Source organism: Aethalodelphis obliquidens, unplaced genomic scaffold (genome assembly GCF_003676395.1).
Source record: "Aethalodelphis obliquidens isolate GAN/ISIS:26980383/991018 unplaced genomic scaffold, ASM367639v1 scaffold8, whole genome shotgun sequence".
Lineage (NCBI taxonomy): Eukaryota > Metazoa > Chordata > Mammalia > Artiodactyla > Delphinidae > Aethalodelphis > Aethalodelphis obliquidens.
The window spans coordinates 41514507-41530286 of NW_020837952.1; the positions used below are offsets into that span (position 1 = coordinate 41514507).

A 15780-nucleotide genomic window follows, 5' to 3' on the forward strand; every position below is an offset into this window, starting at 1 on the left:
GCTTCTATTTCAGAAGAAGTGAAGCAGTCCAACTGACTGATTAGGGCTTTCTCCAGGTCTAATATTTTAAGGGAGAGAAACACATCATTGATGAGTCCTTCCCAGGGAAGGAAAGCAGACAAGGACTCAAGGCATAAGCCTGTCCAGGAAGAATGCATGTGTGTCTCCTGGAACTTAAACCCAAGGGAAATCTTGCTGGGAAAGAAGGGAAAAGAGACAAGTCACTAACCACCCTGAGTTGCCATTAATAAAATTTGTACTTATTGATATTAAGAATCATTATTGATTATTGGATATTAATAAACAATCCTAGCACAGGTTTAGTGCCTACTCATGACCATCACTGGGCTGGAGCCACAGACAGACAAAACATAGTTCTTACCCTACAGGAGCGTCTTATATAGTCATGGATGAATATTGGTGAAGAAAAAGGAGACAGTCTTGGTTTCAATTGAGCTTTGCGAAACACAAGAGGGAAGATAAAATCTTTTCATCCTTCTGGCATCTCATTGGAGGGATGGTTCTATCTGTAATTGAAAATAATAGCAACATATATTGCATATGTACTGTGTGCCAGGTACTATTCTAAGTGCTTTGAATACAAAGTGGGCAATCTGCAACCCAGAAAAGGGTCCTCACCAGAACCTGACCGTGCTGGCACCCTGACCTCGGAATTCAGCCTCCAAAACTATGAGAAACAAATTTGTTATATATAAGCCACCTATGGTACTTTGTTATAGCAGCTTAAACAGACTAAGACAGTGATCAAGGAAGGTCTCACCAAGGAAGTGACATCTGAGCAGCTAAATGAAGTAAAGGTGTGAACCACGTGGACACGTAGAGGAAGAGTGATCCAGGAGGGGGAAGGGCAAACACAAACCTGTGTCTGTTCACTTCGAGAACACAGGCTTTATATGTCATGTTGAGCATAAAAAGACGAGTCAGATTTGGACCCTGAACTCAAGGAGTTAATAGTCAAATAGGGGGAAATGGGTAAGTTTAAAAATGTAAACGATTAGATTGATTGACCTCACAATGCACCTGACAATGAGGCTTAGGGCACTGTGAGGGATGAAGACAGGACAGGGATGATCAGGGACGACCTCAGTTTGGAATCAAACCTTTACTTCCTAGGGTTAAAAATATAGCAGTCTGATCATCACATGCAGTAAACAAAATCATGGTTGTGATTGTTTCCTTTTACCTTTTCCACAATAAAACTTGCCAAGAGTAGCGGGTTATACCTAGATCTGCATGTTTGTGTGATGGCCTGTAGCATCTTCTCATTGATATGGTGATAAATCTGAAATCCATCAAGAAACAATGGACAAAGAAGCTTTGCTTCACAAATGTTAACCTTAAAATCTAACGTCCCGTTGCTGCAAATAAAGGGATATTTGCTAAGAATTCCCAGCTAAAGCCACCAGTCAAACTCACTTGCCCTTCCTGGCTTTCTCCTTTTCTCTCTCATGCACTGAAGAATGATTTATCTTTTAACTTAGCCTTAATTCACAATTTCACAATTAATTAAACATCAGCCTAATCATTATACCCACAAAACATTTAAACTGATGTTGGGAGAATAATGGGGAAATGAATAATGCTTTGAAGGTCCATTTCAAATTAGTTATTTGATTAATGAATATTCCACAAGGGCATTTGGGAGATGACCTCTGTTGATGACTTAAAAAAAGACATGTCTGTTTAGATAATGAGAAGACAAAGCGAGCTTGAGTTATCTCTGAGTGTACGTTGTGTAGAATTACAAGGATTAATCCATATAAAATGTTACTTTTCCTGTGGCTTGCTGGAGATAACATAGAGTTGTAAGATCAATAAATAAAGTTTGGCATTTCAAAGATGCTGCTTGATGATAAACTGTGCAGTGCGCACCTCAGACTGCCAGCCGTGGTGGCTCTGAGCACGAGACGCCCACCGGAGGTTTATGAAAGAAAGCTGGGCTTGTTCCTGATAAGGCTTGCAGTGGGGCAGGCTGTTTGCCTCATAAGCTCTCCATAATCTCTCCTAACACCTGACCTTTCGATTTCTTAGATGTAGAAGAAGAAAATTGGTTGTCACCTGCTTCCTGTATATTCAAACAAATAAGAAACAGCTTACCTTGTTTTGTAGTTTAGAAGGAACCTTTTCCCAGCAGTTTCGTGATCAAAAGCGCATATTGCAAAAGGGAATCAAATATAGGTCAAAGACGCTGACTGCAGCGCATGATAAGAGTAAGACTGAGAAGGAGGTGTTTCAATCACAACCAGACTGCCTTCTTTATGGAGAAATACATATCACAGACTTGACGTTGTAATCTCAGACAGTTAGGTTACTTTTCCTCCTTAATTATGCTAAATCTTAGAACAGTCCAAGCTGAATCAAAAATGGGGGTCATCAGAGTCCCCAAAGGATTGGAGTTGTTTGAACATGAAGCAAATGCTAGAGAAGGTTTAATTGCTATGGCCAACAACATAGTACTTCCTTCCCTCCTGAGCTGTTTTTTACTTTAAAGCGTGGAAGTAACCCTCTAAAAGCAGGATTTACATTCATTCAATAGATAACTAATAATCCAGTGCTAAATAATTTCTTGGGAGCAAGTTGAGAACTTGAACTCTTGTGGACCCCAGGGGACCTTTGGATGCCCGTCAGAGGGAGTATAAGGCAGGGCCTCTAACTGCTACACACAAGAAGTTGGTAGGAGACCAGCTGTTGGTGCCCACCTCCTTCCCAACGTATAAAGGATGAGTTAACATTTTCTAAAACCATCTGTTGAGCAACTCTGAATGAGTTTAATTCTAAGGTAAGAAAGATGGACTACTCTTTTAGAAACAGGAGACAGGATATGGTTCAGTCTTCAAGGCTCTAGACTGAAATAATAGAAATTTTAGAAACTAGATCCCAGATCTAGTGGTGGCGTTGACACTGATTAACTGTTCAGCTTCATGCAAGTCACTTCATTTCCTTCCTCTAAAAATGGAAGAGCACAAGGTCCTACTGCATAGCACAGAGAACTATATTCAGTATCCTGTGATAAACCATAAAGAATGTATATATATATATATATATATATGTATATATATATATATATATATATATATACACAACTGAATCACATTGCTGTACAGCAGAAATTAACACAACACTGTAAATCAACTATACTTCAATTTTAAAAGATAATAATAATTTAAAAAATTAAAATGGAAGCGCTTTGATCAGCTTAAAGTTTCCATTCAGCTCAAAATCTCTCTTCTTCTATTCCTTTGCATGGGTGAAAAAAATCAAGGAGTGTGGCAGTGAGCTTTTTTGTAGTTGTTGTCACATGACCATGAGGGAGAAGAATTTATTAGCCTTTTGGGCAGTTGTTCTTTAGAACTGAGTCTTCAATTTTTGCTTTGCAGATGTCCTTTAACATAAATCACCCAGCAGGAAGTTATTTATTACACTCTGCATTTATCTGCACTCATTTCCAAAAAGTACTTGAGAGCCAGGTTTCTCATATCACTTGTAGTATTGCATGATGATTTTGGCATCTTTTGGCATACAATCCTTTTGGATTTGAGATATTCTAGCTCAGGTAGTATTTCTAAAGGTAATTGTCAAGGGAAAAATCCTTGCTTTAATTTGGCCTTGAAAAGATTTCCTTATGCTGACTATTTTCAAGATAACCTTCCTCCAGGAGATCATTTAAAAGTCAAATGACAAGACTGGCTTGAATTTTCCCTTTTCAAGTCCAGAAAGATTTTCTTGAAATATTTGGCATCTTACTCTTTGACAAAGCAGCATTTGGGGACTGCCCGGGATGTCAAGCACTTTTTGGTTTCTTATCCTTTGCTCTCTATTCTCACAAATGGAGACATCCTTGCCATTGGGATCAGTTCATACCTAGGGCAGGGGGGATTTGAGTAAATCTTTTACCTTTCCCTGAGCCTTGTATTGTGTTTTCCTCAATACTCCTTTAGCTTGACCTTTGAGCTCCACTCCAATGACTGATTTTCTACTATTGTGCCTTCATCTTTGTATCTCCTCTAGAGCCTCAATACCTGAGAGCAATGGTCGCCTAGTCTTTGAACTGGTGCTCAGTGACTGGCTCTGTGATATTCCCTGAAATTTTTCCCTGATGCCACCCACTTGCCTAGCTTTATCAGTCAATATTAGACCTTGTTCTGGTTCATTAAGAGGCTACAACTCTTTAAGAGTGCTCTCAGGGACATCCACCCACAGGGTTCCAGGGACCAAGGTTTTGTACTTACGACATTGGCTGTTCCTTGAATTCATTTCTTGATCCTAGTCCAACCAGAAGTGATAACGCAGCTTTAACATCCTATGTGATTCCATCTTCACCTGTATGCATTACAATTTTAACAATGTACAACACTATCTTCAGTCAACTAACATAAAAATGTTCCTTATTAATAATTGATCAATGTGCAAATTCCTTTAGTTATTTTTGTTAATAACAAATCCCATCCTCCAGAGTCTACACAGGGACCTGGATTTCACAATACCAGATGTGCCTGGACTGTGACAATCCCAGATTGGACTCATAAATACAATTGCTTTACTGATGAGTTAACCATCATGATATCCTGGTCCTTCTGCTTCCCTCCATCAGCAAGCTCGTTCTGTTATAGATGTCTGATTTCCTGTTTTAAATCCTCCTCTTTCCAGCCCCAGGACAGCCAACTATACTCTGCTTATCCACATGCAAATAAAGACAAGAAACCTGACTGAATAACAGATTGACATAGGACAGCTCTGTTAACAGAAAATGTCCTATTATTCAGAACCTGTAATGCCACCAGTGTCTTTCCAGGTTTCCATTTGCTCCTATTCTTTGCCATCTTTCCCCTTTCATTGTGGGTGCCACCTTCTCATTAGTATTCCAGCAGGAAAGAGTCTTCACAGAGAAAGTTGCTGAAGCTGTCCTTGGTGGAAACCTGTTCCCCTGCTTGCATTTTCATGGCTGAAACCCATGGTTATATTTGCTACCTACCCTTTATCACCTGGGCTTTCATGAAAGAAAAGGAATTTGAGGAGCAAGTGTAGTAAGAATCTAAAAAGACCAGAAAGTGTACTTAAGGACTGGATCTCCAGCAGAGCAGAGGTGTCTGGGAGAGTAGGTGCAGTCTTTATTCAGAAAGGGACCCAATTCAGAGGGCTTTTAAGTGCAGAGAAATCACACAGCTGATAATCATCAGACATGATTTTTCCATTGAACTGCCATTGTGGAGTCACATTTTAAGACACTAAACTTATTTTCCCCACTCCGTGAAAGTTCAAAATCAGGGCTATTGTGAGTATACCATACCTTTAAAGTTGGTAGGAGAGAGGGAATTTCCCCTCTTTCCTAAAGCAAAAGACGTTTTTACACATACAGATAGAATACATGGATAGGATCCTGGCATATGGCAGATGTTAAATTTGGCCTTAAGAGTAACACCTCACAAGAAAAAGAGAAGTGAGGGAAGCCTTGCTGTACAGTGTCTTCAGTGCAAACTTGCAAGTCAAATGCTATGGCTGACTATGGGGCAGAAATCTGAGTTAGTATTATTTTGGACTCATTTCTCCTGGACAATCAGGACTCTTGTACCCCTTGGGGCTTGGATGTAGAGAGGATGAGACAGTCTCTAGCATTTCCCTAGGATCCTTGATTGCTGGTATTGTGATGTAAGAGGGCGCTACTGAGCCATTCTTAGCAAGAATTTTTTCCCCGGACAAATTCTAGGATTTGAAGGCATAAGTGGCAGTGGAGATGGAGCCAGAGGTGCACAGATACAGTGATCTATACTTTATCTTTGTGAGTTATCTTTAAGACACCATTTATGGTTTTTTGCTTTGTTTTGTTTTTTGTTTTTGAGGAACTGTGGCTCTCCCATACCAGGAAGGGAATGTAGGTAACTTTTTCCATTATGGTGCCACTGGAAGGACTGATTGGGGCAAATTTCATCACAAAGAACAAAAACTTTGCTAAATTAATTAAGAATACAGAAGGAGCTCATGGTACCCATTGTAGGAGGTTTAGCAAAGTTTTATACTGGCCGGCCCTGGAAACATGGAGCCTCAAGACTGAAGGACTTTCTGCAACTGTTTTTTCTCTTCTTCCCCATGGCCCAATACGACCTTAGTTTGCCCATATTCCCATAGAGATAATCCAATTCACTCTGTTCAATTTGGGGAGTGTTTCCAACATCTTTCCCTGGTCTAACCAGGACTGGCCAGGAAGGGACTCTTCTATGCCTAATCCCTAGCATGCTAATGAAAACATGGTGAGCACCCAATCAATATATGTTTATCGAATTAATGAATGAATGAGTCAAACAACCTTTAAATGAATTAGAGAAATATCACTGCAAAACCTCTTTACCCAAAATATCAGGGAAGCAACGATCTCATGGAAAACAAAAAGTGACTTGAATGAGGAATAGACACAAATGTTCACTGTACAAGGACCTCTGCTTTATATTCTGGATGGTGTCACAGGAGGAGGGAGGGAGGCACAACAGAAAAAAAATAGCTATATGTGCCCAAGGACATCAGGGATGGGCTTATTTCTCAGAGAGAGGAATATGGGACGCCAAGATCCCCAAATCTGCCTAATACACTGGCTTCATGTTTCAACCTTCTCAGAAGAATCATGTCTTAAAAGAAGATTTCCAGGAGAGGGACCACAAAAGATAAAGGTGTAAAGCTTTATGAGCGTCGAAAACATTTTGCACAGTTAGACTCCAAAACTCTCCATAGAGATGCCCCCTGATAAAGACTCCTTCTTTGACCAAATTTAAGTCAGGATCCTCTAGGCCCTCTTTGACTAAGCTTCAACTCTGGCCTGCCTCTAGCAAGAATTCTGTTAGGCCAGTTTAGCAATAATCCCTCACCCTTGGTATTACCTCTTGGTAATTTTCTGTCTACTGACCCTCTCACTTTCCTATAAATCTCTGGCTGTCCTTGCTGTATTTGGAGTTGAGTTCAGTCTTTCTCCCCTGTTGCAATAGTCTTGACCCCTATTGCAATAGCTTTGAATAAAGCCTTCCTTGTCATTTTTTAAAAAGTGTTGGAATGGGGTGTCCCTGGTGGCGCAGTGGTTGAGAGTCCACCTGCCGATGCAGGGGACATGGGTTCGTGCCCTGGTCCGGGAAGATCCCACATGCTGCGGAGTGGCTGGGCCTGTGAGCCATGGCCGCTGAGCCTGCACGAGGCCACAACGGTGAGAGGCCCGTGTACCGCAAAAAAAAAAAAAAAAAGAGTGTTGGAATAATTTATCTTTTATACCCCTTTTTCCACTCACTAGCTATTCTTCCCCTGCTCCAGGCTACGTTCCCTGGTCTCTCTGGGGAAGAAGGAGAAATGTCTGCCACTTCCCGTAGCACCCTCTAGAATATAAGATAGAGATCCTCACATCACTGAATTTTTGTGTTTATTCCTCATTCAAGTAAATTTTGGTTTTCTTTGAGACAATGTTTTTCTTCTCTGGTATTTCTGGTAAAGAGATTTGGCAATGATATTTCTCTAATTCACTTAAAGATTATTTGATTCATTCATTCATTCAACAAAAATATATTGAGGGCCCACCACTTGTTCATCTTTAGACCAGGTACTAGGTAAAGAATCCTTAAAACTCATAGTCACGTCTTTTGTTTTGTTTTCAATTTTTTTTTTTTTTTTTTTTTGTTCTCTCACTGGTGTGGCCTCTCCCGTTGTGGAGCACAGGCTCCAGATGCGCAGGCTCAGCGGCCATGGCTCACGGGCCCAGCCGCTCCACGGCATGTGGGATCTTCTCGGACTGGGGCACGAACCTGTGTTCCCTGCATCGGCAGGCGGACTCTCAACCACTGCGCCACCAGGGAAGCCCTGTTTTCAATTATTTTTTAACTGTTTTCTAAAACATAAAAGAATTCATTGGTAAAAATGGAATGCCCTCAAGCACGTACCATCTCACTCCCCTCTCCCAACTTCTAATCTCCCAGGGAGGTTCTTACAGATTTTTCTCCAAGCCCAATATAAAAACACAGGTTCAAGAGACCCAACCAGACCCAACTTGCCATTTACAATTGATATCTCATGGCTGTTCCATCTTCATTTCCTTCAACAAAAGTTTTTAAATAATTTTGATGTCAAGGGAGTCAACTCTCATATGCAGTGTCTAGAACACTGTACATGACCCACAAACATCTGCTGAATAAATAATCTTCCACACAAACGCCTTGGTTAATGCAAGATCACCTGTTGCTCCCATGGAAACTTCTATATGTACTTTGCCACCAACGACAGTTTCTTTATCTGATCTACTATCATATAATATTTTACCCTTGTATGTATACTGCCCACGTTATTTGGTTGCTCTAGTCTTATATGTATATATTGTCTCCCAAGTAGAATAAAAACTTCTTGAGAGTTCAATGGTAAAGCTCACATTATTAAAAGACAGCAACGTGCCAGTCTTTGGACGAGGTGCTGGGGATACGGTAACAGCTAGTATTTATGAGCACTTACTACCAGACACATACTTCATTAAGCACTTAAAGTAGAATTAACTCTTTGAATCTCCATTACAGCTATGAGGCGGGTACTACGTATTATTAGCAACACTTCACCTATGAAGAAACCGAGGCACAAAGAGGTTAAATAACTTGCCTAAGGCTGCGCGGTAAGAGGTAGAGCCAGGTTTCTAGCCCATACAGTCCAAATCCAGACTCCATGCAGCTTCTGAGATCTCTGTTTTATGGTCTGACTCATAACTCTCAGTTAATTAAATTGAATATATGGGAAGATAAAATTTTTCTACTATTCACTCAATCTTAAGAGAACTGTGTTGGAGAAAATAGGTTGGCAAGTTTGACATCTTTTTAGCTGGTGTGCGTGAAGAGATGCCTGCTGTTCTGGAAATAACTTCAGCATGACACTGTGTTTTGCCAGCCTTCCAGCTAACTTTAAATCATGTGGGTCACAACTAAAAATGCTCTGTCCTTTTTCTTGTTGGGATTTTGAATTTACAGAGCTTACATAAGTAGATGTTGTTAAGAAAGGATGAGCGATGATTTGATTCGGGTATATTTGCTCAGGAAGAAAGTGCAACCGAGAATTAGCCCTGAAGGGAAGGACTTCTGATACCAGTTTTCCATTCTTCAGAGAATCCACTGTGCCTCTAAGCAAGTCATTTTACTTCTATCTGTCTGTTTACCCTTTTCTAAAATGTGTGAGATAATCCCTATGCCTCCTGGAAGCAGATAAAGATCCTAGCTTATTTAAGTATCAGAAGAAAACGGGACGAAAAATTCTATGATTACATGTTTTTGTTATACTAAACAACAGCAGATCCATAAAAAGTTTAAGTGCCTTGATGTGCAGGTAGCACACCCACAAAATTAAGCCCCATTATGGCAACATTTTGAAGGAAGGGCTGCTTAACTTATACCCACCCACTCTGGGTCCCAGAAGTTTAACTGAAATAGGCTTTGAGAGTCTATTCTAGAGGAATCAATATAAAATACCATCAGGAGGGGCTTTAACTCTAGACCTCAGGAAGACAAAAGAAACGGTTCAGAATAATGTGAATACACACTATAAAAAGACTAGGACGTCATGATACATACATAACAAATGATAAATTCTATGTCCATTAAATTCTGAGATAAATTACCAATTTGTCCTCACTTAGAAACTGATGACAACCCTTAACCAATGAGGTCAAAAGAAAAGTTTCATCCATTAAGTCTTTATTCAGACTCTCCTGGTTTCCTGTGTATGTTTCTCACAATCCGTGCTGAGGTTGGTAGTACCTTTATATTAATTTTCATTTCTTTTTGCAGATAACTCTCAGTCTCTGCAAATGTTTTGGCATAAAGTTCACTCTAAGTGTTCATTAGCAATTGACAGGTATTTTGACACTTTCCAATAGACTCCTCAAGATGCCTGTAGCCACAATTTGCTAAACCCAGACTGGTGTATCTAACCCACTCTGCTTTACATGCTCTCTACTGTGCTGTGTGATGAACAGACATATTGAGTCACCCAGATGGGGCGAAGCTGAAGAAGACAAATGCTTCTTTCAGCACCCTGAAAATCTCACTACCCAACATAGCCCTGAACCTGCAAACAAAAGCAAAACCAAACACCTCTATATCTAATATCGTCATGCTTTAAGTCTTTATTGCCTTAACATCAAGTGCCGAGTGGCATCTTGACTTTCTTTTGGATAATGAAATACAAAACCTATCGTGTGTGTGAGAAAGTGATGAAGTAAAGGGGGCAATGGGGAACTAGCTTCAGGAAGTGAAAGAGAAAAGGTGTGTGCTGCATGTCATATCTGGTTTTGCATTAGGATGGTGGTGAGATGGCTTTCCTTTGTTCCTTCCTTCTGAGGAAGGTACATATTTTGTATGTGTCTCTAATGCAGGGAGTTAGATATCTTTGTTTACCTCTACCTCAGTCCAGGGGCTCTATCTTTTCACAGTTATCAGGAGTTATTTGGAATATGAGAGTAAGAGAATAATTCTACATTTGAAATTCTGTGGAGTAAGAGGGATGGATTAATTAGGAAGAAACTCAAGTGCATTGACAACATAGCTTTCAGCCCAGGCTATACTATATTTCTAAGTCTACCAGGTATGCAACCATACTTTGTAAATGAGGAAGGGTTGTCTAAATGCAAGGTAGCTTTTTGTTGTAAGAAGAGTCTGGGTACTTGCACACCCTTTGGCACTTAAATATATTGGCAGCAGCCAATTAAGCTCAGCATAAACACAGAGCTAGAATAGGTTTTCTTCCGATCGGTGTGCACTTCAAGCCCCTTTCCCATTTGACTTGGACCATTCTTTCTAATCTACTTTTCAGTGGAGCTGAGATTCGTTTACCAGGCAGGCCCTCCTTGTGATCTTACCTGAGAAGACACACTTAATGAACTGCGTACACGGTGACAAGATTTGTGGGCAGATATTTGGACAATTAGTTCTGTGTTGCTTGTGATGTGGTGAGGACAAGACAGTCCTGGAATCTGGTCCAAGCTCTTTATCACAATTCATCATTGCATTCTTCCCACAGGAGGGAGGCCATCCATGCTGTCTTGGCAAAAGGTGTGTTCTTGATCCCACCTTCTTTTTCTTTTTTCTTCCTTTTTTGCAGTACGCGGGGCTCTCACTGTTGTGGCCTCTCCCGTTGCAGAGCACAGGCTCCGGACGCACAAGCTCAGCGGCCATGGCTCACGGGCCCAGCCGCTCCGCGGTATGTGGGATCCTTCTGGACCGGGGCACGAACCCGTGTCCCCTGCATCGGCAGGCGGACTCTCAACCACTGCGCCACCAGGGAAGGCCCCCACCTTCTTTTTCAATATTCCACGGAACAATGAAGGGTCGCTTCAAGTAAATACTTAAGCAAGTGGGGTTGAAACTGGAGTTTTTCAATTTGATATGGCATTAGACATAGGAGGATTCCCTCACCTCTTTTCAGGCAACTGGTGTGTCATGAATGGTTCAAGGCTCCCCATTACTGACCGGAGGTGGAGAAACAGAGCCGTCTTCAGACTTGAATTTAGCTCCTCTGCTTGCCAGCTGTGTGAACATGGACAGGTTACTTAGACTTTTATAACTTCAGTTACCTTATCTACCAAACAGTGATAGTATGCACTTCAGAGGGTAGTATGAGTATGGGCTTTACCTGCAGGTGTTCCTTCAGCAGAGGTTTCTTAAAAGTCCCAGCTTACTTTAAATCATTGTAAAAGTAATCTCTTTGAAGACTTCTAGCAGAGAGATAGCACTGCTTGGTGATCAGCCCTCACTTTGGCCAGCAAGGTGCCAGACACCAATACATACAATGAAAAGATCCAAGAAAGAAGAGTGGATCTTATGCCCCAGAGAGACTGCAATGGTACAGGCTTGGAAGATGGCAGATGTACTGTGGCCCCCAGGAGCCCATGCCAATGATTCAGGTGTACGTGTGCACTTCACACTCTCCACCAAACATCCCCCAATGTCTGTGGCTCCAAGCCTATAAACCAGGGCCTGTACTCACCCATCTGGATTTCACCTGAGGTATGAGGATTTTATGAGTGCTATGGTCTGAACATTTATGTCCCCCAAAATTCATATGTTGAAATTCTAACCTCCAAAGTGATGGCATTAGGAGGTGTGACCTTTGGGAGGTGCTTAGGTCATGAGGGTGGAGCCCTCACAAATGGGATTAGTGCCTTATAAAAGAGGCTTCAGAGAGATCCTTGCCCCTTCCATCATGGGAGGACATGGTGAGAAGGCTACGAAGTCTATAAACCAGGAAGAAGGTTCTCATGATCTTGGACTTCCCAGCCTCCAGAACTGTGAGAAATAAATGTTGTTTATAAGCCACCAGTTTATGTTATTTCTGTTATAGCATCCTGAACCAACTAAAACACTTCAATAAACCCAGCACATAGCGGGAGTTCAAGAAATCCGAGTTTCCTTCTCATCCCCTCCCTTGTTAAAATGCACTTGGCTATCCTGTTAATACAGTCATGCTACTTGCATGAATAAACATTGTTTGAGTGTAGTATTTGGTGGTTTTCCTTAGACCCAATATTTTACTTACCAAAAGTAGACACTTTTTATCCATTCTGTGTATGGGCTTAAATAGTACATTAAACAAATAAGGAATAGTCATTTATCCTATACTTTATTGTAATGAAATTTTGTTTTAAATCAGTGAGTGAAATTATAGGCATATAAATGCTTTACACACAATAAAAATAAGTTAGACTTGCTACCAATAATTTCATCCTGAAAACCAAACATTTCACTTAGTCCTCATTGTGTGGCATGCTCATTTAGTGAAGCTGCTTGGAAGTTATTTTTAAACACAGCCACTTCAGTCATCATGTCTCACATACTGTCTAGAAGATGCAATGTTTCATTATCAAATGGAAACATTATGGACTGTGCCATATGAGTCATTAAAGAAACAGCAAGATATGTTTTCACTCCCAAACAATAAAGCTTGTTACTATTATTGATGATGTCCTTATAGAACCTCTTAACTGAGAAGCTCAAATGACATTCTAATTGAACTACATAAAATTCCAATAATGCAGATATTCTAAAAGATTTTAGTCTCCACAGTCCATGCTTTCATTTATTTAACAAGCATTTATTGAGCATTTACTATGTGCTAGATACAGAGCTCAGCCCTGAAGACTCAGAAATGAATAAGGCCAAGACAAAGCCTTATGTGAATCAGTTGGTATGGAGACAAATTTAATTAGAAACTATTTTAAAGTCTGGTTTACTTTAACCTGCAGAGTAATCTCTGTACACTGAAGAACTTCCTATTTAGCATAATTAAAAACAGAACCTCTTGGGATGCAGATTTCAAAATAAAAAAGCAAAGATGATTTCTGAAAACCATGTCATTTGGAAGAAACTGAGAGATCATTAAAAAATCTTCCTATATTCTGTTTAAGGGTATTTTTGGTTTAAGGTATGAGTGAGAGAAACTTGAAGCACATCTCAAATTGGATTTTTTTTTTTTTTTTTTTTTTTGGTTATCTTAAAAGCTTTGAAGAAAACTGTGCTTTAGAAAGCAAAGACCAGAATGAGGTTTATATTTGGACCAGTGATTCACACTATATATGTTTGTCATTTTTCCATCAATTTCAGATAAGAAAAAAGGGAATATTGATATAGTCACATACCTAAAAAGACTATTAATCTATTTTTTCTGATAAGTGTGAAAGTACTTAGGTTCTTATTGTTAGAGAGGGAATTTCTTTAAAATTTTTGATTCCATGTAGCTCTGAAACCCCAAAGTACTAGAAATATATATACATATAAATGTGTGTGTGCAGGTGAATTTCCCAAGGACTTTCAGATTTTATCATTAAAACACAATTCATACCACTATCAAAGATTGCTCTATGAATCTGTAAGCCCAAATTAAGGAAACGTTGAAACAATAATCAATAAAATCAATACATATTTTTTAATAAATTTTCTATTGTTTTCCAATTGTGTACTTTAAAATGTTCCTGTGACATGTGCACAACACTTCAAAATGTTAATTAATTTATTTTAAAGTAATATATCTTACTTTATAATACTTACTGTATTAGAGTTCTAATTTGTAATGAAAAGATGATAAATGAATAGAAAATTACATTCCATAATGTGTCCTCAATGTTAACCACACCTTTGGGAAACCCAACAACATGGATCTTGAGAACAAAGCCGAGGCATTATTGTCTATGCAATGGACATTTACCCGAAGTTCAGACTTAGTACCAGGGAGAAAATGAAACTTCTTGTAGCCATCTCAATCAACAGAAATATTTTATATAGTCACTTACCATTTAATGAAGGTCTACTATGTACAGGCATTGCCCTGGGTGCTGGAGATTCAACAATAACTAACACACACTCTCCTCCAGGAGTTCATTGTTTGTCAGTGAAGACACTCAAAGCACAATATGACAGAGACCAATGGAATTTTTTGTGAGACTGTACCACCACTTCCCTATCCAGACAGGGAGCATTGGGACATTCTCTTCCTGGAATGCCCATTCCTTCCTTTTCTGAACTAGCTAATGCCGATCACGCTTCAGATATCAGTTTAAACAATACTTTTCCAGAGACACTTTCTCTGAGACCCTGCAGCCAAGGGTAGGTCCATCTGTTTTACACTTCCATAGCACCCTGTACTTTCTTTCTTTCTTCTTCCTTTTTGAAATTCACAGCACCTTATGATTATTTGTTTGATGCCTGTCTTTCTGCTAGCATATCTGCTCCACAAAGATAGAGCTTATGTGTCTTCTGTTCACAGCTGTCCCCCACATCTAGAACAGAGATTTCCATATCATATGCCCTTGGAAGAGAGCATCAGAGGAAAGCTGAGCAATTGTACACTTTCTGAATCATGTGAACTCACCCATTTTTATCAGACTCCAGGACTTCACCCTCAGCCTGCTGTCTGATCTCTGTCTGTTAGCTTTTCGCTACCTAAAAACTGATCCTAGACTGCTTGCCTGTAGGAGCCATCCAAACGGTTCTCTTCACTTCTAAGAAGCACTCAGAATGTAAACTATTCTTCCCAGTTTGGACCCAAGCTACTCCCAAGTCTCTCTTTAGAACGGTTGACTTCCCTGTTGTTACCCCATGTTTGCATCACATGATCCCCTAGAGGCCTAGGTTGAGTTCCAGTTGAATATTTCTAGTCAAAATTGATGGGTTTGTCAAGTTACAGTGCAGACAACAAGGCTGGCAAGCATAGATCACAAAGAAACATTGCACATCGAAGGCTTTGTGTATGAAATTTGGTATCTTTTAAAATTTAGGTTTAAATATTAATGAAATTTGTATTTGTACAAATTAGATGAGAAAACAAGGTGAGAAAAGTGCTTCTTAGATTCTCACGAGACAAATCAAGCAAGAATGTGTGCTTCCTTCCACAACAGAACATGTTTTGAAATTCCCCCTTCATACATATTTAAATTTGAAGTCTAGCAGCAGTTATTTCTTTACAAGGATGACCAGATTTGTACAAAAGAAAGAAACAAAATACATTGGCAATCCAACCAATTTCTTGGTCCACTGGAAAATTACCAAAACATCACAATTTCACCAAAATGGCACAACCAGGACAATGTATGTAGGAAGTGCACACATAAGCTCTATAATGATATATTTGCATAAAGGGATATATATTAAAACATGATTTATAATATAAATTCCTTTTATTTACTCTTATTTATTTTTGAAAGTATCTACAGGGTATACATTTCAAGTTATTTATAATAACCCCTGCCCTTAAAGAGTTAAATGAGATTTT

The 15780-nt window shown here is 39.7% G+C and overlaps 1 long non-coding RNA gene across 1 annotated transcript; it reads right to left on the bottom strand.

Moving 5' to 3' along the window:
* Window positions 1-203: 203 nt before the first annotated feature.
* On the bottom strand, window positions 204-10968 carry LOC113621325 (uncharacterized). The gene is made up of 3 exons (XR_003433122.1): window positions 10877-10968; window positions 4251-4341; window positions 204-527 (listed from the first exon to the last, which is right to left on the bottom strand). It is a non-coding gene; the product is annotated as an uncharacterized LOC113621325 (long non-coding RNA).
* Between the last annotated feature and the right edge of the window lie 4812 nt (window positions 10969-15780).